At 39.1% G+C, this 26,223-nt stretch overlaps 1 protein-coding gene and 1 pseudogene across 2 annotated transcripts in view; one reads left to right on the top strand and one right to left on the bottom strand.

The window, feature by feature from the left end:
* The window catches only part of LOC145284721 (uncharacterized), a 251,056-nt gene that overhangs the window by 182,369 nt on the left and 42,464 nt on the right, over nt 1-26,223 (top strand). The gene's annotated exons all lie outside the window — the stretch shown is intronic.
* On the bottom strand, nt 7,392-7,555 carry LOC145285381 (U2 spliceosomal RNA; annotated as a pseudogene).

Below are 26,223 nucleotides of genomic sequence, written 5' to 3'. Positions count from 1 at the left end.
GAAAATAAAGTTCAAGTTCATTGGAAAATAAAAGCTTGTGAATTTATCAATGTATAATGATCGTGGGATGGGAAAAAACTAGCCAGAAAAGTTCATTGCAAAAAATAAAAATAAACTCCTATTGAGATGTTAGTAAGGCCCCCCTGAACTATTCTATTTGTCTAGATCCCCTACTGTTTTCCGGGGAACTGAAAACAAGCAGGGCATCCCTAGTGGGGTTTGGGGAGGAAGCCTTACTGGAAGTGGGAGAAAATAAAGCAACGGATGGAGGGGGAAGGAAGGTGACCTCTGAGTAGGGGGATGACCGGGGATATCAGAAAACAAAGATGAGGTGCCGAGGGGCTGGGCAGACTCAGAGGTTCTCTAGTACCAAAAAATTAACATCAGGAGCAGGATCTCATTTGTACCACCAGTCAAGAGTCTTCTTAGAATGACTTAACTAAACTCTAAGCGGGATGGGTTCCGTAGGACCCAGCACCGCCCGCGCCATGTTCAAGGAGGGAACACGTATTCAAACTTGGCTCCTCGACGGATGCACAAACTAGTGCTGTGCACCCACCTCTTGTTAAATTCCACTCTAGGCAACCTCTTCCAATCGCATCTGATCTTTACTTTAAGCAAATGTTTAAAGTAAACGATCAGATCCCGATCCGGAACAGATGTCCCTTCGCGGACCAACTTGAGGCGCGTGATCCAAATGACCATTCGCGCTACTGCTAGGATCGCCAGGAAAACCAAACTTTCCTCCCTGGGGAACGGCGGCTCCATGTTGTACACAAAACTTCCAACGTCGAGATCGAGCGGACACTCGGCAGCGATGCGAGCTGTTACCCCCTCGACGTACTGTATTCGGCTGCAACTAAAAAATGCGTGCTCGATTGTTTCGGGCTCGCGTTCGTCACAGCACGGACAGAAGTGCTTGGTATGTTCTTTATACCGGAGAAGTTCGTCGAAGAGGGGCAGCGCATTTCGGAACAGTCGCCAAGTCAGGGAGAATTCCGAGTTATTCAGAATCTCCCGTCCCGGCGCCCAACACCATTCAGAACGGACAACCTTCATCGACCATCCCATCCGCCTACAAAGTGGATCCTTCGCGGTCCCCTCCACTAAATCCCGATAAAGTTTCTTCCTTGGCTGATCGAGGACACTGGTCCCCGGCAAAGCTCTAAGAGCGGTCCGGCATTCGGAGAAGAACTTGGACTTCCCCTTCGGTCTACAACGACCTTCTACCGAAGGGTTGGGTTTGAGATTGGGAAACGAGTTCTCAACCACAGGGACCCAAGGAGCGTCTCCTTCAAGCGAACGACCCAGGAAAGCCAATCTCTCGGCGTTTCTGTGACACAAGAGACTTGGCTGACTCAGGCCTCCCTCGCTCGGACGTTGAACACAGACCTCTCTGCAGACATAATGCTTACCCTCGTTCCACAAAAGTGAATCGAGGCGCCCTTGTAAGCGGGTTAGTCGTTCTGCAGGGAGAGGAAGTACAGACAAACGGTAAAGGATGAGCGGAAAGACGTATGTAGCACACGCCTCCGCCCGACCCTTCAAGGACAATTTCCTTCCAATCCAAGTCTTTACTGACGATTTGACCTTAGACTGTACTTCCGACCAATTCTTTTCCAGCTGAAGTCCCGGTCCAAACCAAACGCAGAGAATACGGACCGGTCCATCGGTCCAGCTGAAAATACCTGGAAGCGAGTTTACCCCGGTTCAGGCCCCCAACTGCAGGCCAACAGACTTGCTACGGTTGAAGATGGCCCCTGTTACTTCTTCGTATCGAGCGAGCGCCTCGACCACCGCTTGAACGTCCGTGTGGCAAGACACGAACACGGTGACGTCATCGGCGAACGCGGAAACCCTGGCTCGTGTGCCTCCAGGGAGAGCTATTCCGCGCAGGACTGGTGTAGCCGCCTCGTCCCTTAAATTGCGAAGGAGGGGTTCCAACGCCAGGACATACAACAGAGGCGACAGCAGACAACCCTGTCGCACCGACCGAGAGACAGCGAATGACTCCGATAGCTTACCGTTGATCTGCACCGCCACCGTTGGCCTGTCATACAGAACAAAGATCCACTTGCGGAAGTCCGGATTAAATCCGGCGGCCTCTAATACAGATCCTAGGAACCGATGGTCGACCCTATCGAATGCTTGGACTGATCCAAACTGATCAGCGCGGCTTCGGCGTCGTCTTCTGTCCCCTCTATGATCGAGCGTATCAAATGCAAATTGTCTTGAATCGATCTCCCCTTCACAGCATAAGTCTGGTCTGGTTCGATCAAATCAGTGATGACAACCTGCAAGTGATTCGCAAGAATCTTTGCCAAAATCTTTAACTCTATGTTTAGCAGAGTCAAGGGCCTAAAATCGTCAAAATTTTCCACCCCACCATGCCGGTGACCTTTCCTCAGCAATGTGATCACACCCTTGGTCACCTGTCCAGGGATGGAACCCTGGGCAAACCAATGGTTGAACACACTCTTCAGAAGAGGGACCAACATGGGCGACAACCTCAAGTAAAACTCGTAGGGTAAACCATCAAGCCCCGGAGATTTGTTATAGCCGACCTGCTTCAACGCAGTAATGACCTCATGTTCAGTAATAAGACCATCACAGCTAGCCGCTCGAGCCGCCGTGAGGCGGGGCGAGTCAGCCAAATAGCTGCCAAACTCATCGACCCTGAGTCTGGGTAGTTGGGTGAAGCACACCGATAGATGCTCCCGAAACCCCTCGCAGATCTCCCGAGTCGATACTAAAGCGTGTCCTTCCAGGTTATGTACTTTACGAATGTACCCATCCGAACCGCGCCTTAAAGCAGCCTTACGCTCAACGGCGTCAATTTTCACAGCCTCGTTAGAAACTTTGTTTAACCTAGCCCTAACTACTTGACCTTCATACCACTCGCTAGCCAAGCGGTTGAGATCTTGTTTAGCTAGTGCTAGCTCTAGGGGATCCCCCCCCCTTCCACCGCCCGGGTCAGCTTATCCTCTAAGCGCCTTTGCCTTAGCCTTATCTAACGCGAGGCGTTGGCTGTACTTGACAGAGAAGCGCCTAATTTTGGCCTTAAGACTAACCCACCACTTACTCCCTGTAACCGCCCCCACTAAAGCCCGCTGAATTAGCTCTGTGACCTTCGACCGGTAGTCCTCCATCTCCAACAAGGAGCTGTTGAACTTCCAGTATCCGGCCAGTTTAGGCCTAGCACTTAAGTTCAAACGGGCCATAACAAGTTTATGGTCCGAGTGTCCTAGCAAGTGGAACGTGGGGCAAGATAGAAAGTCTACGTCGCCTCTTCTAATTAACATCCTATCCAAGTAAGTACTTGGATGGGAAGGCACTACAGAATGCCACGTCCACATCTCCCGCCCCGGATGATCCAGACGAAATCTGTCGACGAGATCGCACGAAGCCATCAGGTCAGACAGAGTGCTGTCACACCACACCGACCCGCTAGCCCCCCCCCCCGACCTTATCTATTTTGGGATCAAGGATTGCATTCCAATCACCCATTAAAACTAACCGTTCCGGATCCACTAAGAAGCCCTCCAACCGTCGAAAAAAGGTTGCCCTCTCTACAGCAGCATTGGGAGCATAAACAGCAACAATCTGAAAAACACTACAATTAACAGCAACATCAACAACAAGCGCCCGCCAGTCCTCGTCTGCGTGAACAACATTCACCGACGCTGACAGGGTGCGATTCACTAGCAAGGAGATTCCACGACTATGAGTATTGCCATATGCTGAGTAAACATCGTAATCGTTTACCAGCACCTGACAATCCCCGTCACAAACAAAGTGGGTCTCCTGGATAGCGGCAATATCTACCTTAAGGGACACCAGATCTCTCACAACGCGCGCGGCCTTGCTTCGACACCTGATGCCCCTCACATTAAATGTAGCCAAGTTTAAAGACATGATCACTTACCTCAAGCAGTGTCGCAGACGGGTCTGAAATCCTCGGCAGTAAGGACGTGGCAGGCCTGGCCGAGGCTCCCGGTAAGAAGATCAGTTGAGGGTACTCCATCCTTGGCCACGCCTCCCACGTCCAGAGGGAAGGTTAGCTTGAGTGCCCTGTAGAAGGAGGGGTGTATATACAGAAGGATTCTACCCTCACACTTGACAGCTAAGTTCTTTAGCGAAGGATGCTCCTCATCCACCAACTGCTGACCAGGGATAGCAACCTTCGCTTCATTGATCATTGCCCAAAGGGCTTCAGTTCGGGCATCCTTGTTGACCCTGATAAACGTGGTCAACAAGGGAGCGTCCTTGAAGTTGGTCGGGTTGGCAACACTATCACCACCGACATGTGCAAAGTTTTTTAATTTGTTGTAACGGACCTTTTGTTGTCCCTTGAGGTCCGGCATTGGTAAATGCGAATCCAATTCGCAGATCCTGTCCCCCGGCAGGAAAGGGAGTTTCTTTGTCCTCTCTGTTCTGACGGGTTGAGGCTTGATTGGTGCTGGTAGAGGTTTATTCAGGTTTGAGGAGGGAGGGGGGTTTGGTGTATTGGTGTTATTAGAGGAGGGGCTTGGCTTTGGCGTCTCCTGAGGAGTCGATTGCTCGATGGTAACCTCCTCTGCCTGTGCCGCTTCCCTCTTCCTTTTACTGCTTTTCCTCCCCTTCCTCCTCGCTGGTTTATCCCCAGTGTTGTCCCCCTCCTCTCGTTCTGACAACACTGCTTCCTCCTCCGATTCAGTCGGAGACGCTGGTAGCTTCCTCTTGGCGGAGGAGGTTTGTACTTCCATCTCCTCTGCCTTAGAGGCTTTTTCTGGGTGGTTCGTGGTTTTAGCCGAAGTGTCCTTGTTTTTGTTTGCGTCTGTTGTTTTGTTGTCTGTGTTTGCAATGTTGGTGTCGGTGTTTGTGGTGCTTTTGTTTTCTTTGGTGTTGGTGTCTGTCATCTTTTTGTTTGTGGTGTTTGTGCCAGGGGTGTTTTTCCTTGTGATGTCTGTGTTGTGTTTGTTGATGTTGCTATTTGATGTGATTGGTTTGTTGGATTGTTCTTTTGGACTGTTTTGTGCTGTCGTTTAATGGCTTGGCTGGTCTGTTCCTTCGGACCACTTTGCTCCACCCCGCTTCTTCCTCGTGGCTCGCCGGTACTGCTGCTGTTGCTGGTTGTTGAGGGGGCTGTTGCCTTGGTGGTCCTACTGCTGGTCTTTTTGGGCAATCCTTTGCCATGTGGCCTTGCTTCAGGCAGTGCCAGCAGTGTGGTCGCCTTCCCTCCACAATGACGGAAAGCGTCCAGTCTCCGTATTTCAGGACTGCGGGGATCTTGTCGAAGCTTTCGAGATCCACACTCATAGACAGTTTGTAGTTGCCTGTCATGAGGTTGCGTGGACCTTTCACTGGCCAGATAGCCTCAACGTCCCCGTATTGGCTTAGAACGGCGCCCAGCTGTTTAGCTCCCAGGTAGCAGGGGACTCCCAACACTGACACCGTTGTTCTTTTTCCTTGGTACTCCGGCTTGAGTGCCAAGTGCTTCCAGGTGATGTTGGATCTGGATAGCCTTTCTGCTTCCCCCTTGTAAGGCAGCAGCAATTCCCACTTCGCAAAACTCCTGCGGACTATGTAGCTTGCAGGGACCTTTAAATCCTGGAGGAGCTGCGTCATTGTCTCCTGGCCGACCCCAGTGAGGCTTTTACTTCTGGTGTCTGCCGTTACGAAGGAGATGATGCGATGTTGAAGCTCCTCTACCGCTCCCGGAAGGGATTTTATTATGTTCCCTTCCGTGTAGTTCTTGAAGGTTGTTTCAAAAAGGTCCCTGTAGTCTTGTGAAGTGAGTTGCTTTTGCTGTGGGCCCCAAGCCTTCTTTTCCTCGCCTTGGGAACCGCTCTCTCCGTCTTTTGCTGGACTATTTCCATCCTCCTTCCCGGGTGTGGGACTTCCACCCTTGTGGAGGTTCTTACTGGAGTTTAGGGCTGGCCATTCCTCGGATGTTTTGCTGCCGGAGCCCAACGCAGGCCAGTCCTCCATTACCTTGGTGGCCGTGTTGGTTTTGCCCTTCTTCTTAGGCGATTGCTGGCGATGGTTCATTCCTGGACTTGGAGGTGTCTCCCCTCCATAGGATGCACCCCCGCTGGAAGACGTTGAAGGTGTAGCTGGGGGTGGTGTTCCCCTTTCCGGGTCCCCGGTGTTGCTGGGCGGGTTGTTTTCAGCCTGCTCAAAAAGAGCTTGGATCGACGCAATTGTCTCGTCAATCTGTTGCTCTTCAGTGTAGCTGGAACTTGGTGTCGGGGAGCTGCCCTTTAGGGGATCGGGGGAGACATTTCCGGCTTTCTCTTGGCTGGCTTCTGAGCATTGGAGAGTGACTGGCCCAGAATCCGTTGCCTTTTCTGCCTCCCCAGCATTGGCCGCGCGTTGATTGGTGGCGCTGCCCTCGTGGGGAGTCTTTGTGGAGGCTCCTCTCTTGATGTCTGGGGTTGCCGCGGGCTGCGGCCCTACCCCACTCATTGCTTCCAAGGTCGCCGCGGGCTGCGGCCCTACCTTGCTGTCTGACATCACAGCTGGTTTCTCTCCATCTTCGTTGGGCCGGGGCCGGGATTTTACTCCCTTATCCGGGGATTCTTCAGGGGGAGAGATGCTCCGCATTTGGGGTGGTGATCCCCGCCTGCTCGGCATCGTGGGGGGAGTGTTGGTCGCTAACGCAGACCAGGCCTGGGAGGGAGGAAAAAATAAAATAGTACGGGGGACAAAGGGGATGGAGGGGGCGGCCAGGGGCGAAGAGAGAAAGAGGTTTGACCTCCCCTCGCGGGGAAGTCGTGTTAGTCAGCTCGATCCCCCCTTGCGGGGGGAGAGCAGAGAAGTAAGAACAAAGTGGTGGCTAGCGGGTCAGAGTGCCGCGTCGCAATTAAGGGAAGAGAGGGAAAGGCATCTCTGCCCAGAGAGAAGGCAAAAACGAAAAGGTATGAACCCCAAAACCCTTCCCTCAAACAACCCCAACAGGAAGCGACAAAGAGACCCGGTCTGCTCGATCCAACGGGAGAGCAGCGAAGGAAGACAAAGACTAGCGGGTCAGAGTGCCGCTAGTTAATTAAGAGGGAGAAGTAGACATTCCTCCCAGAGAGAGGGAGAAACGAAGAAAACCTTAAAACTACTTAATACTACTTAATACTACTTAAAACTAAAAACTTAGACTAACAACAAGGTCCTGGCTCCCCAAAGGAGGGGGTCTGGTCCTTGTAGACGAGTGAATGCCTTAACCTGGCTAAAGAGCCCGGTGGCAGATCCCTTCGCAGACAAGTAGCTGAAGAGCAAAAGTTTCGCACTGAGAACAGATACTACACTTTGATCTTAGCCAAAAGACCAAGTAAAAAAAAGATGGTATTTATTTGCTCCCCCACCGAGCAAATTAGGCACAAGGCCGATTTTTAATGTGAGGAGTGAAGGGAGGGGGAAAGGGGACCAGCTCCCGAGAGGTGGGAAATGGGAGCTGGTTAAAGGTCAGGCATGTGGGGTTGCCCCCACATCTGGTCTTTGCTAGTCATAGCTAGTCATAGCTTGCAGTACCTGCCGGAACAGATACTACACTTTGATCTTGACCAAAAGGCCAAGAAAAAAAAAGATGGTGTTTATTTGCTCCCCCACCGAGCAAATTAGGCACAAGGCCGATTTTTAATGTGAGGAGTGAAGGGAGGGGGAAGGGAAAAGAGGGGACCAGCTCCCGAGAGGTGGGAAATGGGAGCTGGTTAAAGGTCAGGCATGTGGGGTTGCCCCCACATCTGGTCTTTGCTAGTCAGAGCTAGTCATAGCTTGCAGTACCTGCCGGAACAGATACTACACTTTGAGATATTAAATCTTTTATTCATGTTAAAAAAATACAGAAAAAAAATCAACGATGAACAAAAAACTTAGGCACATGGCCAACTCAAAAGGGGGGATTTTGGGGGACGTTGGTCATCCTTGTCACTCCAGAACTAAACAAAGTCAAAAGTTTCTCCCAGCTAGTATCTTCTTTCACCATAATACCGCATTCACCCTTTCATATTGGGGGACGTCCTAGTAACTCCCAATTTTTTAAAACATAAAATTTATTCAACACTTTGATCTTGACCAAAAGGCCAAGAAAAAAAAAGATGCGTATTGGATAGAATTGGTGAATATGTACGAGCAAAATACCCGTAATAGTATGACATAGCACTAGCATGACATATATACTAGCTGATTACCCGGCATGGCCTGGGATTGGAAGAACACTCGGCGACACCTGGGATTGGAAAAAATTGGTTGATATATGTACTAGCCAAATGCCCAGCGTCGCCCGGGATGGATTACATAGGTGGATAGCTGTACTAGCAAAATACCCGGCATAGCCCAGGGTTGGATAAAGTAGGTGTATATGCACTAGCAGAACAACTGGCGTCGCCCGGGATTGTATGACATAGGTGGAAGTGTACTAGCAGAATACCAAGTGTCGCCTGGGATTGTATGATATAGGTGAAGTATAGGTCTGATTCGACAATTTTGGAAGTGCTTGTGCAGTATAGGTCCGATTTGACAATTTTGAAGGTGCTTGTGGATTATAGGCCGATTTGACAATTTTGAAGGTGCTTGTGCAGTATAGGTCTCATTTGAAAAATTTAGACGGTTCTTGTGCAGTATAGGTCCAATTTGAAAAATTTTAGAAGATGCTTGTGCAGTATATGTCCGATGTGAAAATTTTGAAGGTGCTTGTGCATTATAGGTCCGATTTGAAAAATTTAGAAGGTGCTTGTGCAGTATATATGTTACAATATGCAAGCGACCTCCCTTGGATGTAGCTTCATTATCAGATTCCATTAGATTAATATACAATCATTGTTATGATATGCAAGTGACCTCCCTTGGATGTAGCTTCATTGTCGAATTCCATTAGATTAATATACAATCATTGTTATAATATGCAAGTGACTTCACTTGGATTAAGCGTCATTGTCGAATACCATTAGATTAATATAAAATCATTGGGGTAATATGCAAGTGACCTCCCTAAGGTGTAGCTCCATTGTCGAATTCCATTAGATTAATATACATTCATTGTCATAATATGCGAATGACCTCCCTTGGATGTAGCTTCATTGTCGAATACCATTAGATTAATATAAAATAATTGTTATATGTAAGTTACCTCCCTTGGGTGTAGCTACATTGTCAAATTCTATTAGAATTATATGCAATCATTATAATATGCAAGTGACCTCCCTTTGGTGTAGCTTCATTGTCGAATTTCATTAGATTAATATACAATCATTGTTATAATATGCGAGTGAACTACATTGGGTGTAGCCTTATTGTCGAATTCCATTAAATTAATATACAATCATTGTCATAATATGTAAGTGACCTCCCTTGGGTGTAGCTTCATTGTTGAGTACCATTAGAATAATATTCAATCATTGTCATAATATGTAAGTTACCTCCCTTGGATGTAGCTTCGTTGTGAAATACTATTAGATTAATATACAATCATTCTCATATGTAAGTGACCTCCTTTGGATGTAGCTTCATTGTCGAATACAACTAGATTAATATAAAATAATTGTTATGATATGTAAGTTACCTCCCTTGCATGTAGCTTCATGGTCAAATTCTATTAGAATAATACAATCATTATAATATGCAAGTGATCTCCCTTGGATGTATAGTCATTGTCGAATTTCATTAGAATAATATACAATCATTGCCATAATATGTAAGTGACCACCCTTGGATGTAGCATCTTTGTCGAATGCCATTAGAATAATATAAAATCATTGGTGCAATATGCAAGTGACTTCCATAGAGTGTAGCTTCATTCTAGAATTCCATTATATTAATATACAATTGTTGTCATAATATGCAAGTGACCTCCCTTAGATGTAGCTTCATTCTCGAATACCATTAGATTAATATACATTCATTGTCATAATATGTAAGTTACCTCCCTTGGATGTAGCTCATTCTCGAATGCCATTACATTTATATACAATCATTGTTATAATATGCAAGTGACCTCCCTTTGATGTAACTTCATTGTCGACTACCATTAGATTACGCAAGTGGCCTCACATGGCTGTAGTTTCATTTTCAAATACAACTAGGTTAATATACAATCATTGTTATAATATGCAAGTGACCTCCCTTGGATGTAGCCTCATTGTCGAATACAATTAGATTAATATGCAATCAATGTAATATTATGCCAGTGAATGCTCTTGGATATGTCTTCATAGCTGGATATTTGTACTAGCATAATACCCAGCGTTGCCAGGGATTGTATAAGAAAGGTGGATATATGTACTAGAAAAATACCCGATGTTGCCTGGGATTGGATGACATGGGTGGTATGTTTCCTAGGAGAATACCTGGGATCGGATCAGATAGGTGGATATTTGTGCTTACAGAATACCCCATATAGAAAGATGGTGTGATTATGTCGTATTATCATGAAAAATTATTGTCCAGATTAGTAACGTATCCAAGAATTATGAAAAATGATGAAATGCGAGTTATTTGTTGGTGTGTTTATAATGAAATAACACACCAGACAATGTCACAAATAATTCTTTTAGCAAAAGGAAAGCATATTATGTGGGTTAAATTATGAAAAACGGTTGCCGAAATTAGTAACATATCCAAGAATTATGAAAAGTGATTAAATGTAAGTTATTGGATTGGTGTTTTTATAATGAAATGAACAGCCCAGATATAGTCTTAAAGATAATATTTTAGTAAGAGGGGGTCGATTATGTGGGTTACATCATTAAAAATGATTGTAGAAATTAGTAACATATCCAAGAAACGTGAAAAATTATGAAATGTGAGTTATGTGATTGGTGTGTTTGTAATGAAATTACCAGCACAGATAATGTCTCAAATGTATTTAGTAAGAGGAAGGGTATTATGTGGGTTAACTCATGAAACATGGTCGAAATTAGTAACATATCCAAGAATTATGAAAAATTATGAAATGTTAGTTATTTGATGTGCATATTTGTAATGAAATAGACACCCTAGACAATGTCGCATGGTTGTTATTTTAGTAAGAGAGGGGTAATTTTGTGTGTTAAATCATGGAAAATGATTCTCGAAATTAGTAACATATCCAAGAATTATGAAAAATGATAAAATGTGAGTTATTTGATTGGTGTGTTTATCATGAAATAACCTGTATCAATGTCTCAAAGTTTTTATTTTAGCAAAAGGAGAGGGGATTATGTGGGTTAAATCATGAAAAACGATTAGAAAAGTATACAATTATTGTCATAATATGCGAGTGACCTCCCTTGGATGTAGCAACTTTGTCGAATACCATTAGAATATTATAAAATAATTAATGTAATATGCAAGTGACCTTCATAGAGTGTAGCTTCATTGTCGAATACCATTAGATTAATATAAAATCATTGTTATATTATATAAGTGACCTCCCTTGGGTGTAGCTTCATTGTCGAATACCATTAGAATAATATACAATCATTGTTATAATATGCAAGTGATCTCCCTTTGTACAATAAGAAGGGGAGGGGCGAATGAACTGAAATTGGATGACCTTGTCCTATGACGCAAGTCGGTTTATGGGTCAGACGTTGAATGGAGCAAAGTTCGGATGAACTTAAACCCTGACCGACAAAAATGAAACCCGGGAATAAGATGACGTAATTCGGCCGCAAGTAAGATCAAATGCAAACATCAACAGGGTCAGAATGTGGGTCGATTACGTAAATTGGTTAACGGGAAAATTCATAAAAAGCAATCATAAAAAAGTCAGGAGTCAGAGAGAGGTGACAGCAGAGAGAAGGACAGACGACGCTCAACTGCCTGTCACGGTCGCAACCACACCCACCCCGTCACACTCTCCTTCACCGCCGTATGATGTGTATATGTTGTTATTAAATAAATCAAATTGTTTTATAACAAAGCGTCTCGTTATTCATAGATAAATGAACAGCGGTCATTCCATTCACTAGACGAGTTACAACAACATATGCATATATGCACAAACGAACTATCTCTTTATCTATCGAGATATTCAAAAATCTCGGATAGTTAGAATATAGATGGTGCTAACAAAATAGACGTCACGGCCATATCACCCAGTATATAACACCTTGAATGTAGCTTCGTTGTCGAATACCATTAGAATAATATGCAATCATTATTATAATATGCAAGTGACCTCACTTGGATGTAGCTTCATTGTCAAATATCATTACATAAATATACAATCATTGTTATAATATGCAAGTGAGCTACCCTGAATGTAACTTCATTGTCGACCACCAGTAGATTATGCAAGTTACCTCCCTTGGATGTAGCTTCATTGTCGAATACCATTAGATTAATATGCAATCACTGTAATATTATGCCAGTGAACTCTCTTTTATGTGGCTTCATAGCTGGATATTTGTACTAGCAGAATACCCAGCGTTGCCAGGGATTGTATAAGACAGGTGGATATATGTACTAGCAAAATACCCAACATTGCCTGGGATTGGATGAGATAGGTGGTTTGTTTCCTAGGAGAATACCTGAGATCGGATAAGATAGGTTGATATTTGTGATAACAGAATACCCTATATAGGAAGATGGGGCGATTATGTCGTAAAATCATGAAAAATTGTCCAAATAAGTAACATATCCAAGAATTATGAAAAATGATGAACTGGTAGTTACTTGATTGGTGTGTTTGTAATGAAATAAACAGCCCAGATATTGTCTGAAAGTTAGTATTTTAGTAATGAAAAAAAAAAAACCCAGACAGACAATGTCTCAGTTATTATTTTATTAAGAGGAAGGGGATTATGTGGGTTAAATCATGAAAAAATGGTTGTCGAAATTAGCAACATATCCAAGAAATATGAAACGTGATTAAATGTAAGCTATATGTGTTTATAATGAAATAAACAGCCCATATATAGCCTGAAAGTTATTATTTTAGTAAGAGGGGGTTAATTTTGTGGGTTACATGATAAAAAATGATTGTAAAAATTAGTAACATATCCAAGAATTATTAAAAATGAGTAAATTTAGTTATTTGTTTGGTGTGTTAATAAAATAGAAAGCCAAGATGATGTATTAAAGTTATAATTTTAGTAAGAACGGGGCTATAATTAGTGTTAAATCAAGAAAAATGATTATCAAAATTAGTAAAATATCCAAGAATTATGAAAAATGATCACATGTGAGTAATTTTATTAGTGTGTTTGTAATTAAATAGACAGCCCAGACAATTTCTCAAATGTATTATTTTAGTAAGAGGTGGACGATAATGTTGGGTAACTCATGAAACATGATTGTCGAAATAAGTAACATATCCAAGAATTATCAAAAGTTATGAAATGTAAATTCTTTAATTTCTTTATTTATATTAAACAGCCGAAAAAAAGCCTCAGAGTTATTTCTTTAGAAGGATGGGGTAAATTATGTGGATTAATCATGAAAAATGACTGTTAAAATTAGTAACATATCCAGGAATTATGAAAGATGATCAAATGTGAGTTATTTTATTGGTGTTTTTGTAATAAAATAACTAGCCAGATAATACTCTAAGTTATTATTTTAGTAAGAGGAAAAGGGATTATGAGGGTTAAATCATGAAAAATGATTGTCAAAATTAGTAACATATCCAAGAATTATGAAAAATATGATAAAATGTGAGGTATTTGATTAATGTGTTTGTAATGAAATAACCAGTCAGACATTCACACAAAGTAATTATTTTAGTAAAAGGAAATGATATTATGTGGATTAAATTATAAAAAACGATTGTCGAAATTAGTAACATATCCAAGAATTATGAAAAGTGATTAAATGTAAGTTATTGGATTGATGTGTTTATAATGAAATAACCAGCAAGACAATGTATCAAAGTTATTGTTTAGCAAGAGGAGAGGGGATTATGTGGGTTAACTAAAATAAAACGATTGTCAAAATTAGTAACATATCTAAGAATTATGAAAAATGATAAAATATGAGTTATTTGATTGGTGTGTTTATCATGAAATAACCAGAGACAATGTCTCAAAGTTATTTTAGCTAGGGGAGGGGGGGTTATGTGGGTTAAATCATGAAAAACCATTGTCGAAATTAGTATCATATCCAAGAATTATGAAAAGTTATTAAATGTAAGTTATTTTATTGGTGTGTTTATAATGAAATAAACAGCCCAGATATTGTCTGAAAGTTAGTATTTTAGTAAGAGGGGGTCGATTATGCGAGTTCAATCTTAAACAATCATTGTTGAAATTAGTAACATATCCAAGAATTATGAAAAATGATTAAATGTGAGTTATTTGATTGGTGTGTTCGTAATGAAATAGACAGGCTAGAAGATGTATCAAAGTTGTTATTTTTGTAAGAGGAAGGGGATCATGTCGGTTAAAGAGGGGGGGGCGATTATTTGGGTTAGTTCATTAAAAATAATTGTCGAAATTAGTAGCATATCCAAGAATTATGAAAAATGGTCAAATGTGAGTAACTTGATAGGTGTGTTTGTAAATAAAAAAAAACAGCCATACAATGTCTGAAAGTTATTTTAGTGATAGAAGGTGGTGACAATGTGGATTAACTCATGAAAAATTATTGTCGAAATTAGTAACATATCCTAGAATTATGAAAAATGAAGTTTTAGTTATTTGATTGGTGTGTTTATAATGAAATAAACAGCCCAGTCAATGTAGCAAATTTATGATTTCAGTAAGAATTGGGTGATTAGATGTGCGCACTCATTAAATTTGATTGTCAAAATTCATAACATATCCAAGAATTATAAAAAATGATGAAATGTGAGGTATTTTATTGATGTGTTTCTAATGAAATGAACAGCCAAGAAATGTCTCAAAGGTATCATTTTAGTAAGAGGAGAGGGTTTATGTGATTGAACTCAGAAAAAATGACTTTTTAAATAAGCAACATATCCAAAAATTATGAAAAATGATGAAATGTGAGTTATTTGATTGGTGTATTCGTAATGAAGTATACAGACCAGACAATGTATGGAAGTTATTATTTTAGTAAGAGGTCGCAATTATTTTCGTTACTTCATTAAAAATAATCGTTGAAATTAGTAACATATCCAAGAATTATGAAAAATGATATGCGAGTTACTTCTTTGGTGGGTTTGTAATGAAATAACCAGCCATACAATGAAATAATAATACAAATAACTTTTAATTTTTAAATTAACTTTTAAATAATAACTTAAGTTATTATTTTAGTGATATAAGAGGGCGATAATGTGGATTTACTCATGAAAAGTGATAGTCGAAATTAGTAACATACCATAGCCTATGTATCAAAGTTTTTATTTTAGTAAGAGTGGCGACGGTAATGTAAGTTAAATCATGTGACATGATTGTTGAAATTAGTAACATATCCAAAAATTATAAAAAATGATGAAATGTGAGTTATTTGTATGATGTTTTTGTAATGAAAACCAGCCGAGACAATGTCTCAAAGTTATTATTTTAGACAGGTGAGCGATAATGTGTGTTAAATTGTTACAAATTTCAACAATTTAAGAATTATGGGATTTAACGAGATACGTCCACATATATACTTACAAATTACCCGGAGTCACCCCGGATTCAATGAGATGTATGCAAGCAGAATATACGGTCGCCTGGGATGTAATGAGATAGATACAAATATATACTAGCAGAATACTTGGCGTTGCCTTGGATTGAATTAGACTGATTGAAATATATACTAACAGAATACCTTGCGTCATCCAGGATTTAATGAGATTGATTGAGATATATACTAGCAAAACACCCAGCGTTGCCCGGGATTGAATGAAATAGGCGAGAATATATATTAGTAAAATACCTGGCATTACTTGGGATTTGATGAGATAAATGTGTTGTATATTACCCGTCCTTTCATATACATGCTATAAATGACCTACCCTAGATAAGATAAAATTATTTCATATGTGTAATAGCCGTCTTATGTAGGTAAAATATTCTTTTGCTCGAAATAACAAATGATACATAAACATACAAAATTCCTCTCTCATAAGAATAACAAATATATTACAAAACCAAATTCAATTTTCTCATTGTTTATACTATCCCGAGCAACGCCGGGTAGCCCCACTAGTATATATATATAAAGGGCAAATGTATGTATACATGTGTGGGTGTTTGTATGTCTCGCAAAAACTTCCAACAGACACGTTGGAACATGACAAAACCGGTATCGTTTTAAACCTTGATCTTTTGAATGACAAACATCGAAAAATTGGTCAAAAACATTAATTCCTTCACCCTCAACTGCCAGTTTTCTACAAGGAGAGGTCGCTTTTTTCGTTGATATTTTCGCAAGTCATCGTCTCCTTTCGATTGACTAACCTTAATTTCAATGTTCGCGACATGGACACATCGGCAAAGACGTTACAACTTTTTTAACCTTCTTTTTCTCCTTCGCATTATGAGTTTGAGCCTGCAAGCCTTTTACCACTCTCTCCACCCAAACTGCCTACTGTTGTTTTGATTCCTCCCACCCCAGCTACTACTACTTTTGATACATGTAACGGATCCTCATGAGATCAGTATCATTTTCAAGCTCAGTCTTTCAAATGACAAATATCAAGAAATTGGCCAAAAACATTCATTCCTTCACACTCAACTGGGTAGTTTTATACAAGGAGTTGATTTTTATTTTTTTTTCATTGACATTTTTGCAAGTCATTGTCTCCGTTGGATTGACTACGCTTGATTTCAACCCTCTCAACTTCTAATTTTGCATGAACGCATCGGCCAAGACGTTATGATTTTTTTTCCTCCTTCATGTTACGGGTTTGAGCCTGCCTGTAACCCCAACAGCACTCACAGGCCGTGCACGCACGATATAAGGCAACGTGCATTAACCCTAAGTGCGTGTGGCCACACCTCTACTCTGTCGAGTACTGGACCCCCTCAACATGCACCCGTCTCTCTCAGACCCTCGGAAATCAGCCCGCTGATACTCAGGGTTGACAGCGCTCACAACCTCAAGTCCGGGCAATACCTGGATGCGGCTAGGTGATCGTCAACGTCAGTTTCTGTGGCCGGATTCTCTCACAGGCGTTGGAACTGGCAACTAGGCATCTTTCGTTGTTGCAGCTTGAAGATCAGGGTCCTGGCTGCTGAAATCAATGGGTCATTCTTCACAAGTTGCAAGTATTAAATGATCAACAACGCCAGGGAAGTTTTCTGTATCACAAATTATATTATTGACAATAAATTCAGCATACATGTCGTGCAGAAAGGAAAACTCAGGTTATTAAAAATTACTACTTTTTGCTAATTTCAAACAATGATTCTAGATGCAGGTGCCCTTTCCTCTTCTACTGGTGATGATCTCGGCTAGTTTTCAGAGGGGCCTCTTCCTTCAGATGTTTTATCACGAGAAGCTTCCGCCGGCCAGAGCGAAAAGAAGACAACGACTAGCCAAGTGTCTCGTTTTTCTTAAATCAGTAATTCCTCCCTCTACCTTTTTGGAGTTATTCTTTCTTTTTCTTTTCCTCTCCCTCTCTTCTTTTATTCTATTAATTTGTACTCCCTTCTTTTCTTTCTTTTGAATTTCCACCCTCTCTCTGTTCCCCTAATTTCTACTCTTCCTCTTCGAACTTATCTCTACCAGATTTTAACCCTCATTTGCACCGAGATTTTTACTTATCGAATTAGGAGTGATTAGTCATTCCAGGTCGAACAATGCTTGGCGGCGACCCTTACCCTTGACCCCCATTCTAAGTTGCCAGCCTTAATCAGGTAAGGATTTCTGGATCTCTTCATACCTCTCAGCAGAAGTTTTAAAAACAACCTTTCAGGTTAACAGATATATAACGACAATGAGATAAAAACAATTATTATTTGTTTTTTCTCTTTCTGACAAAATTCCATAGACATTTCTGTTTTGTCCCAATCAGACATCAACACCCCCTCTTCTGCCCTCTCTTCCTCTATTTGAAAAACAAAACCATCTGGTGTCGCCCAGGGTCTTGCCATATGCCTGCCTACTACCATTTTTTTTTTTCTTTAAACCTGGGCTGCCTACTGTTGTTTTGATCCCCTCCCCCCACTACCACTTTTTTTTTTACCTATCCCTCTATCCCCCTCCCCTTCATGGGTTCCTTACTATACCATCTACACACACACACACACACACACACACACACAAGCAACGCTAGGCACCCACTGCTGCTACCATTTCTGGTAAAAGTTTCACACCTCTCATTTATGCAAGTTTACATATTTAAAATGTTCAAAGTCTAAGGCATAACATTTTCAAAAGCCAATATTATGACCCACTAACCGTAAATATGGGTGTCAAATGCCTTAAAAAAAAAAAAAAAAACTAGCCCTAAGTACGAGTGGCAAGCCTTCTTCTCCTAAAACCTTATTTAGCTCTTACAATATTACTAAGTCCAAGTGGCAAGCTCCCTACCAAATAGAATTCCTTGGTAAGCTACATATAAGTGCTTAAAAAAAAACAAAAAAAAAACAAACAGATTCTTCCTTAAAGAAAAGAGCATGATTTATATTTCATAAAAAATAAATTGTCCAACTATCCTAAAACGCTAGAATGGTCTCAAAATGGGGAATTATTTTACATTAAATTTATGTGAAACTAACCTCCACTCTAAATTCTAAAATTGTTTTGTTTCTATCAAGTTTGCAGAATGTTCACACATAATTTCCCTTAACTCTATCATTAACACAGTCAAACTTGCAACCTGCCCACCATCTCATAATTGCACAAAAACCACACATAATCGTCTTTAGAAAAAAAGAAAAAGGTGCACAGGATTTATCTCTGATAGAAAAAAAAAAAAAAAAAAAAATAGGTAACTACCCTAAAACACTGGAATGGCTCAAAATGGGGAATCATTTTACATTAAATTCTAAAATAATACTAGTTTATCTTTCATTAAAGTTTTTTAAGGTATTCACCCATAATTGCCTACAAAGGGAAAATAATATTTTGGAGAGGTGGTCAGATGGGGGGGGGGGGTAACAGAGGGTACAATAATACCAAAGAAATATTGCTATATATTCATTTTTAAACAGTCCTAGATTTCGATTTCAGTTATTTGTACATAAAATGAATTACAATTCATCTTTGAGTTCTTTAACTTCTTTTCTTTTAATGGATACATGGCATTTTTAAGGAATTGCAGCATATTTATGTGCATTTACTGCAGATTATTTGGAAACCATTAATTTTGGATGTTTTCAGTAGCATATTCTAATTCCTAGCACAAAAATACACTTAGATGGTAAATTTCATTGCTTAATCTTTTGTCTTAACAGATATAGCATTTTTATTGAAAAAGTAGTGTAAAAAATGTGACATTTCTTCTAATGACTTGAATCTCATAACAGGTACAATAATTTGATTTCTACAATGTATTTACAATGTTGTCCTAATAAAATGTTGCAAGTGGCCATGAGACGATCAAAATCCCTCAAAATGACAGATACTGTCACCTTTACTACAGTGGTCCTACAAATAGATCTGATCGCCATGGTGTGGCATTGGCCCTAAGTGATCAGGCAAACAGCACTATCCTTTACTGGAAGTCAATCTCTCTACATTTCACCTGTGTCCCTTTATGAGGTGCCTTTCACAACATCACTGTAGTGGCTGTCTATGCCCTCACTCTTTATTCTGATGTTACCAAGGATGCTTTCTACGATAACCTGCAGACTGTTATGGATAGTATTCCAGTAAGAAACTTTGTAGTGGTTGCAGGTGATTCAAAACTCGCACCGGCCTTGGAGTCCCAAACACATGACATGATGTTGTCCCCTTCACCATTGGTGAACGTTGCTTAAACGGCGATCATCTCCTCAACTTTGCTGCCATCAACCAGATGAGTGTTGAGCACCAATTTCCAGTACAATGGCAAATTGGTTCTTATTTCAATATCTCTCAGTTCCCATTCTATAGATAAATTGATTCCCTTTAGAACAGCATCTAACCACATTAATATAAATATAATCACTATTTTTCATCAACCATGTTGCATTTTCTGCCACCATACCGCCAATCTCCATGACCACACCTGTTGCAATAGTGCTCGCATCACACCACACTACTCCTATGCTTGTTTCAGGTATGTGGCACGCTCCAATAAGTGTTCTCTTTTTTTGTTTTTTTTACCTCAGCTAGAATCTCCTGCATCACTCTGACGGTTTTGCAATGAACTTTGCCCTCCCAGACTTCTTTAGTCGATACGTCCACCATTATATCATCAACGTATGAATCTGTGGCCTCTTTCATTTTGCTTCCTTTCTTTAACACCATTTTTAAAATGGCTGCCATAATCTTTAAGTGGGAATCCTAACCGTGGTAGGCAATATATTTTTCTTTATAACAGACCAGCTGGTACTGCCATAGTTCCTTCACCATATGTAGCTGCAGGTAGACAGACTTAAACGCTAGAATGGCTCAAAATGGGGAATCATTTTACATTAATTTCTAAAATAATACTTGTTTATCTTTCATTAAAGAAGTCCACAATGGCAGTTTCTTCTACCAACCATCTCCATTTTCTCTTTTCATCACATTTATCTATTATGTTGCTCCCTGCCACAAAATGGTTCACCTCACTGGCCTGACCTTCCCTTTTGTGGCCTGAAACCTGGCATCAATGGTAATATACCTTTTCTTTCTCCCTTCCATGATAAAAGAATACCATCTGATATCCATCTTTCCACCTTTCTCAAATTCTAAATTTTTCTCACTTTTCAAGGAATTCTTATAATATTGCACTCTATTCTGTAACACTGGAGACTCCCTTCCATTTCCATCTTACTGTCTATTTCTCTCCATCGAAATTTGCTTCATAGTCTTTATTCTCAATTTTGCAAACATTCAGCTGATGGGCAGCTACGGCACAGTGTACATTTCCAAACTTTTCCTCAGCTTTCTTAATAGTTACACCTCCCATTTCATTAATTACGTCCATTCAAATTATGACATTGATCCTGTCAATGATGTGATTCATCAATATCACCCCGACTTTTACTTAAACTCCACATACTTTTATCTCCAATTGCCTGCTGTATAGAGCGCACATTGTATCTGATGGTTGTATTTTGAAATGTTTGAACTGTGCGTAGGTAACGCGAGAATACCGTCAAGAATGAGAGTTCAATGCAACATGGCAAGGAAGAAGAAAAGGAAAAAAAAAAAACAACACTGAAGATGGAGTCTGTCTCTGAAATATATTTGTGATAAATTTCAAACAAGTAAAATATTTGTTTATTTTCCTAATATTACGTTGTGATTTGGTTTCAAGCGTACTCGATGCGTATTTTATACAAATTAAAAGAATGTTTCTATTGAACTCTGATTCTTGACGTTATTCTCGCGTTACCTACACACAGTTCAAACATTTCAAAATACAACCACCAGATGCAATGCGCAGATCTATACAGACTTCTCTCCAAATGTACAACATGGCAAGGAAGAAAAGGAAAAAAATAAAATAAAACACACTTAAGATGGAGTCTATCTCTGAAATATATTTATCATAAATTTTAAACAAGTAAAATATTTGTTTATTTTCCTAATATTACGTTGTGATTTGGTTTCAAGTGCACTTGATGTGTATTTTATTCAAACTTTCTTTGTTTTGTTTTTTATTCCAGAACGAATTGAAAATTAAAAAAAAATGTAAATATGAATATAAAAAAAAATGTTCTTACATATTTAGTTGGAGTTCATATTATTAAAACATAATTAGCTAACTAGAGCTATTCGATTATCAGAATATATAATTTTAAAGCAATCCGGTGTTATTGTTGGTCAAATTTTAAAACCATCTACTATAGTTGAAAAAACAAATATGTAATGTGTGCACTTTTGTCCATTTACATTAGTTTTTAACAGTGAATTAAACAGTGTTTTGTTTTTAAAAAAGGGGGTGGGGTGAAATATGATTCTATTTTTTTTTTTTTTTTTTTTTTTTTTTGCTTCACGTGTGCGAGCAGTACCCCCCCCCCCCATCCATCCTAATATATTTTTTTTTGTCTTTTTCTTTACAATTTTTTTCAGCGGATTATAATCGAATGGACACTAATCTACCCAATTATATATATAAAAAAAAATACAAAATCAATATTTAAATATTTGTAGGAGGTGCTCAGTTTCTAGTTAAGTTCCTATTTACTTGCTTCCCCACGAGGACAGTTAGACACAAGGTCAGTTTTTAATGTGAGGAAAATCCAGCTTCCCAAAAAGGGTCAATCTGGATAGAAACAAACATAAAAATTGTCTCAGTCATAAAGGATTTCTTATTCACTGACAGAGGTCAGAAAAGGCGAAGTGTAGCATCAGCACTGTGATCTTGGCCCGAAGTCCAGGTAGAGAAATTTAAAAAAAAAAAAAAAAAAAGTCTTAAACTGGAAAATTTTTAACGAAATAATGTGTCACTCGAACAAGAAGTGTAATTGAAAATAAAAACCAAATTTATCAAAAATTTGAATGATTTGTTAGCTTTAGCAAAAAATGTTGTTTTTTTTTATATTTAAATAAGTGGGCAAAAATATTTAATAAGTTTTCCAAATGTCACGTTTTCTGTTAGTGACGTCACTTGTTTTAAATGAAATTTATTTTTGTCTATTTGTCGTAATTCTTAAGTTTCACACCCCTTAAGAATTATGAAAAACAAAAAAAATAAATTCCATATTTAAAAGTAATTTAATGTCCAAAATCTAAGGCATAATATTTTCAAAGGCTAATAGTTATGACCCACTAACCGTAAATATGGTGGTCAAATGCCTTTAAAAAAAAAAAAAAAAAAAAGCTCCCTTAATCCTACCTCTAATCTCAGGTATGAGTGGCAAGCCTCCTCATCTTAAAACCTTTAGCCCTAACAATAACGCTAAGTCTAAGTGGCAAGCTCCTCACCAAACAAAGTTCCTTGGTAAGCTACATATAAGTATCTAAAAAAAAATCCTTCCTTAAAGAAAAGTGCGCCATTTATTACCCATAAAAAAAATTAGTCAACTGTCCTAAAATGCTAGAATGGTATCAAAATGATGAATTATTTTACATTAAATTTATGTGAAACTAACCCCCACTCTAAATTCTAAAATTGTTTTTGTTTTGTTTCTATCAAGTCTTCAGGGTGTTCACACATAATTTTCCTTAGCTCTATCATTAACCCAAAGTCAGAGTGGCAACTTCCCCACCCTCTCATAATTGCACAAAGGCCCTTTTAAAACCACACATAATCGTCTTTAGGAAAAAAAAGAAAAAGGCGCACAGGATTTATCTCTGATTAAAAAAAAAATAAAAAAATAAAAAAATTGTTAACTGTCTTAAAACGCTAGAATGACTCAAAATGGGGAATCATTTTACATTAAATTCTAAAATAATACTTGTTTATCTTTCATTAAAGTTTTTTAAGGTATTCACCCATAATTGCCTACAAAGGTAAAATCGTATATTTTGGAGAGATGGTCAGATGGAGGTGGGGGGTGAGATTAACGGAAGGTATTAATCTACAATAATACCAAAGAAATATTGCTATATATTCATTTTTAAACAGTCCTAGATTTCGATTTCAGTTATTTGTACATAAAATGAATTACAATTCAGCTTTGAGTTCTCTAACTTCTTTTCTTTTAATGGATACATGGCATTTTTAAGAAATTGCAGCATATTTATGTGCATTTACTGCAGATTATTTGGAAACCATTAATTTTTGGATATTTTCAGTAGCATATTCTAATTCCTAGCACAAAAATACACTTATATGGTAAATTTCATTGCTTAATCTTCTGTTTTAACAAAGATATAGCATTTTTATTGAAAAAGCAGTGTAAAAAATGTGACAAAACGCATATGGTCTTAAAGAGGGAAAAATATTCAAACGTGTGAGGCACAAAAATAGTCATAACTTCCTTAATTTTTATTGGATTTAAAAAATGTAAAAAGATTCTTTCTTAGCTTATCGAACTCTTTCTATAGATACAAATATTGAAATATTTTAAGTTATTTCAGTTTTTTCATGTGTAATTAGTTTAGGCACCGCAACTTTGGCTAGCGGCAGTCGGAGAAGCTCAATCCAACCACTTGGCCAGTCACACCAAGCCGTAGCCTCTCTTAGCTCAACTTCGAACAAAAGTTCTCTGAAGGGGGCTATCCAAACGAAGTAAGTGCTAGAAGGCGGTGGCAAGGGTCAATGAATTGGAAAAACCAAAACAACACTGTATCTGAACATATGTATTTTTAAGGACATAGAAAATTCTTGAGAACTCCTTACCAAAAGAATATATCGTCCATGTGACCCCAACATGGTCAAGACAAATGGGTTTCTCTTTACTACTATAAAATCAGTAAATCGAAACCCATGAATAAATACAGGAAAATTTAAACAACTTAAAGTATGAAAACTTGTTTTTATTCTTGCCCTGTCGGTAGAACATTATAATAAGCTGACTGACCCCCCCCCCCTGCAGAGAGTAAATATCCTTCAATGAGGCAACCATTTAGCCATGGGTTGCTATCAATAACGCTTTAAGACATTATCCTGGTGATTGAGCTGACCTAGACCTGGGTGCATAGAAGTCTAAGCACTGCAACACATCACTTCAGCTTTCGCTTTTGCTAGAAGGGTGGTGGGAGATACCCAATTCAAACAATTGGGCAGTTATGTCAAGCCCTAGCACTTGCACTGAAAATGCCAACTACTATTACAACGATCAAAACTCAAAGGTACTCCAACATCTTTTTACCTCACTACTAAAAATAGGCAAACCAAGTAAGTGCTAGAAGGCGGTTGCAAGGGTCAATCAATTGGAAGAACCAGAACTCAACATTTCATCTGAGCATATGTATTTTTTAGGACATAATGAACACATGAAAATAGAAAATGGTTGAGAACTCCTTGCCAAAAGAGTATATCCTCCACGTAACCCCAACATGGTCAAGACGAATAGGTTTCTCCCTAACTATGTCCCAATTTTGGACTCCAAGGTGGGTAGGGAGCGTGCTTGATGAAAAATAAACCCCAAAATACATGGCTGAAAAAAAAACAATACTTCCCCATGAAAACCCTTGAAAGAAACCAGTCTACCTCTCTATCTCAGATGATGAAAAAAGATCCCAAACTAGGAAAACCGTACCATCTATATGCAAAGGAAACCTCTTAAGATTCCTAGTTATTGAGTTAATAGAAAAGAAAAAGATTGGAGACTTATCATCTTTGCTAATAGAAAGATTTTAACAAAAAGCTAGTCAAAAACAATTAAAAAAAAAAGAAAACAAAACTAAAAGTTGCTAGTCAAAATAACTAATTATAAAGATGCTCAATCTCTATTTAAAATGGAGAATTTTCATGAGTATAAGTGCAGTCTTTTCACATGTAAAGACTTAATACTTCAAAAGGAATGATTTGAAGCTACGAGTTATCATTAGCAACTGGAAGAATTAAAAACTTGAATTGAAAAAAAAGGAGTGGTAAGCCACATCCGTATCTACATAAAAAGACAATAAAATAATAACTACTAATATATATATATATATATATATTAACTTTCAGCACACCAACAATACCCAAAGAAATCAAGATCGGCTACTTAAATGTAAGAGTAAATCAATACATTCCAACTCTGTTAAAGTGTTTCAACTGCCAAAAATATGGACATCATAAAGAAGTCTGTACAGGAAATAAAATATGTGAAAAATGCGGCAACAGAGAGCCAGACCACACTGAAGAATGCATAATTGAGGTGAAATGCACAAACTGCCGAGAAGATCAGCCATTCTTCTCTAAAATAAGTAAAACACATAAAAAAAGAAATAATGGATGTAAAGTACAAAAAAATGTAACTTTCCCAGAAGCCAGAAAAATAATTGATACATACTTGAAAGACAACACATATTAGCATTACAAGTTGATTTTTTTCTTTTTAAATAATTTTTATTTTTTCAACTTGCATGAAAAGATCTATGTAAAAGATGCTTAAAACCGTTTGAATTATGTAAATACCATCAGTAGTTCAAAAGTTATGAGAATTTTAAGTGCCAAAATTTAGGCTCTTCCGTGGACATTTTTCTTTAGAAAAAGTCGGTTAAATTACAGACCTCAATATTTCAAAAAAAATTTGGTAATTTCGCCACCATTTATTTATTTTTTAAACTATTCTCATGAAACTTGGTACTCTTATGTAAAATTGTGTGCTCTTTCTGATTATGCAGTCAAATCTGATGTATCGTTTTACCATAAGCCATGAATTATAAATTAAGATGTACAAATCTCAAATGTTTTTA

Source organism: Euprymna scolopes, chromosome 9 (genome assembly GCF_053919585.1).
Source record: "Euprymna scolopes isolate OS-2025 chromosome 9, ASM5391958v1, whole genome shotgun sequence".
Lineage (NCBI taxonomy): Eukaryota > Metazoa > Mollusca > Cephalopoda > Sepiida > Sepiolidae > Euprymna > Euprymna scolopes.
Note: the sequence above shows the minus strand (reverse complement) of the source record. Positions and strands in the feature narration are given on the sequence as shown.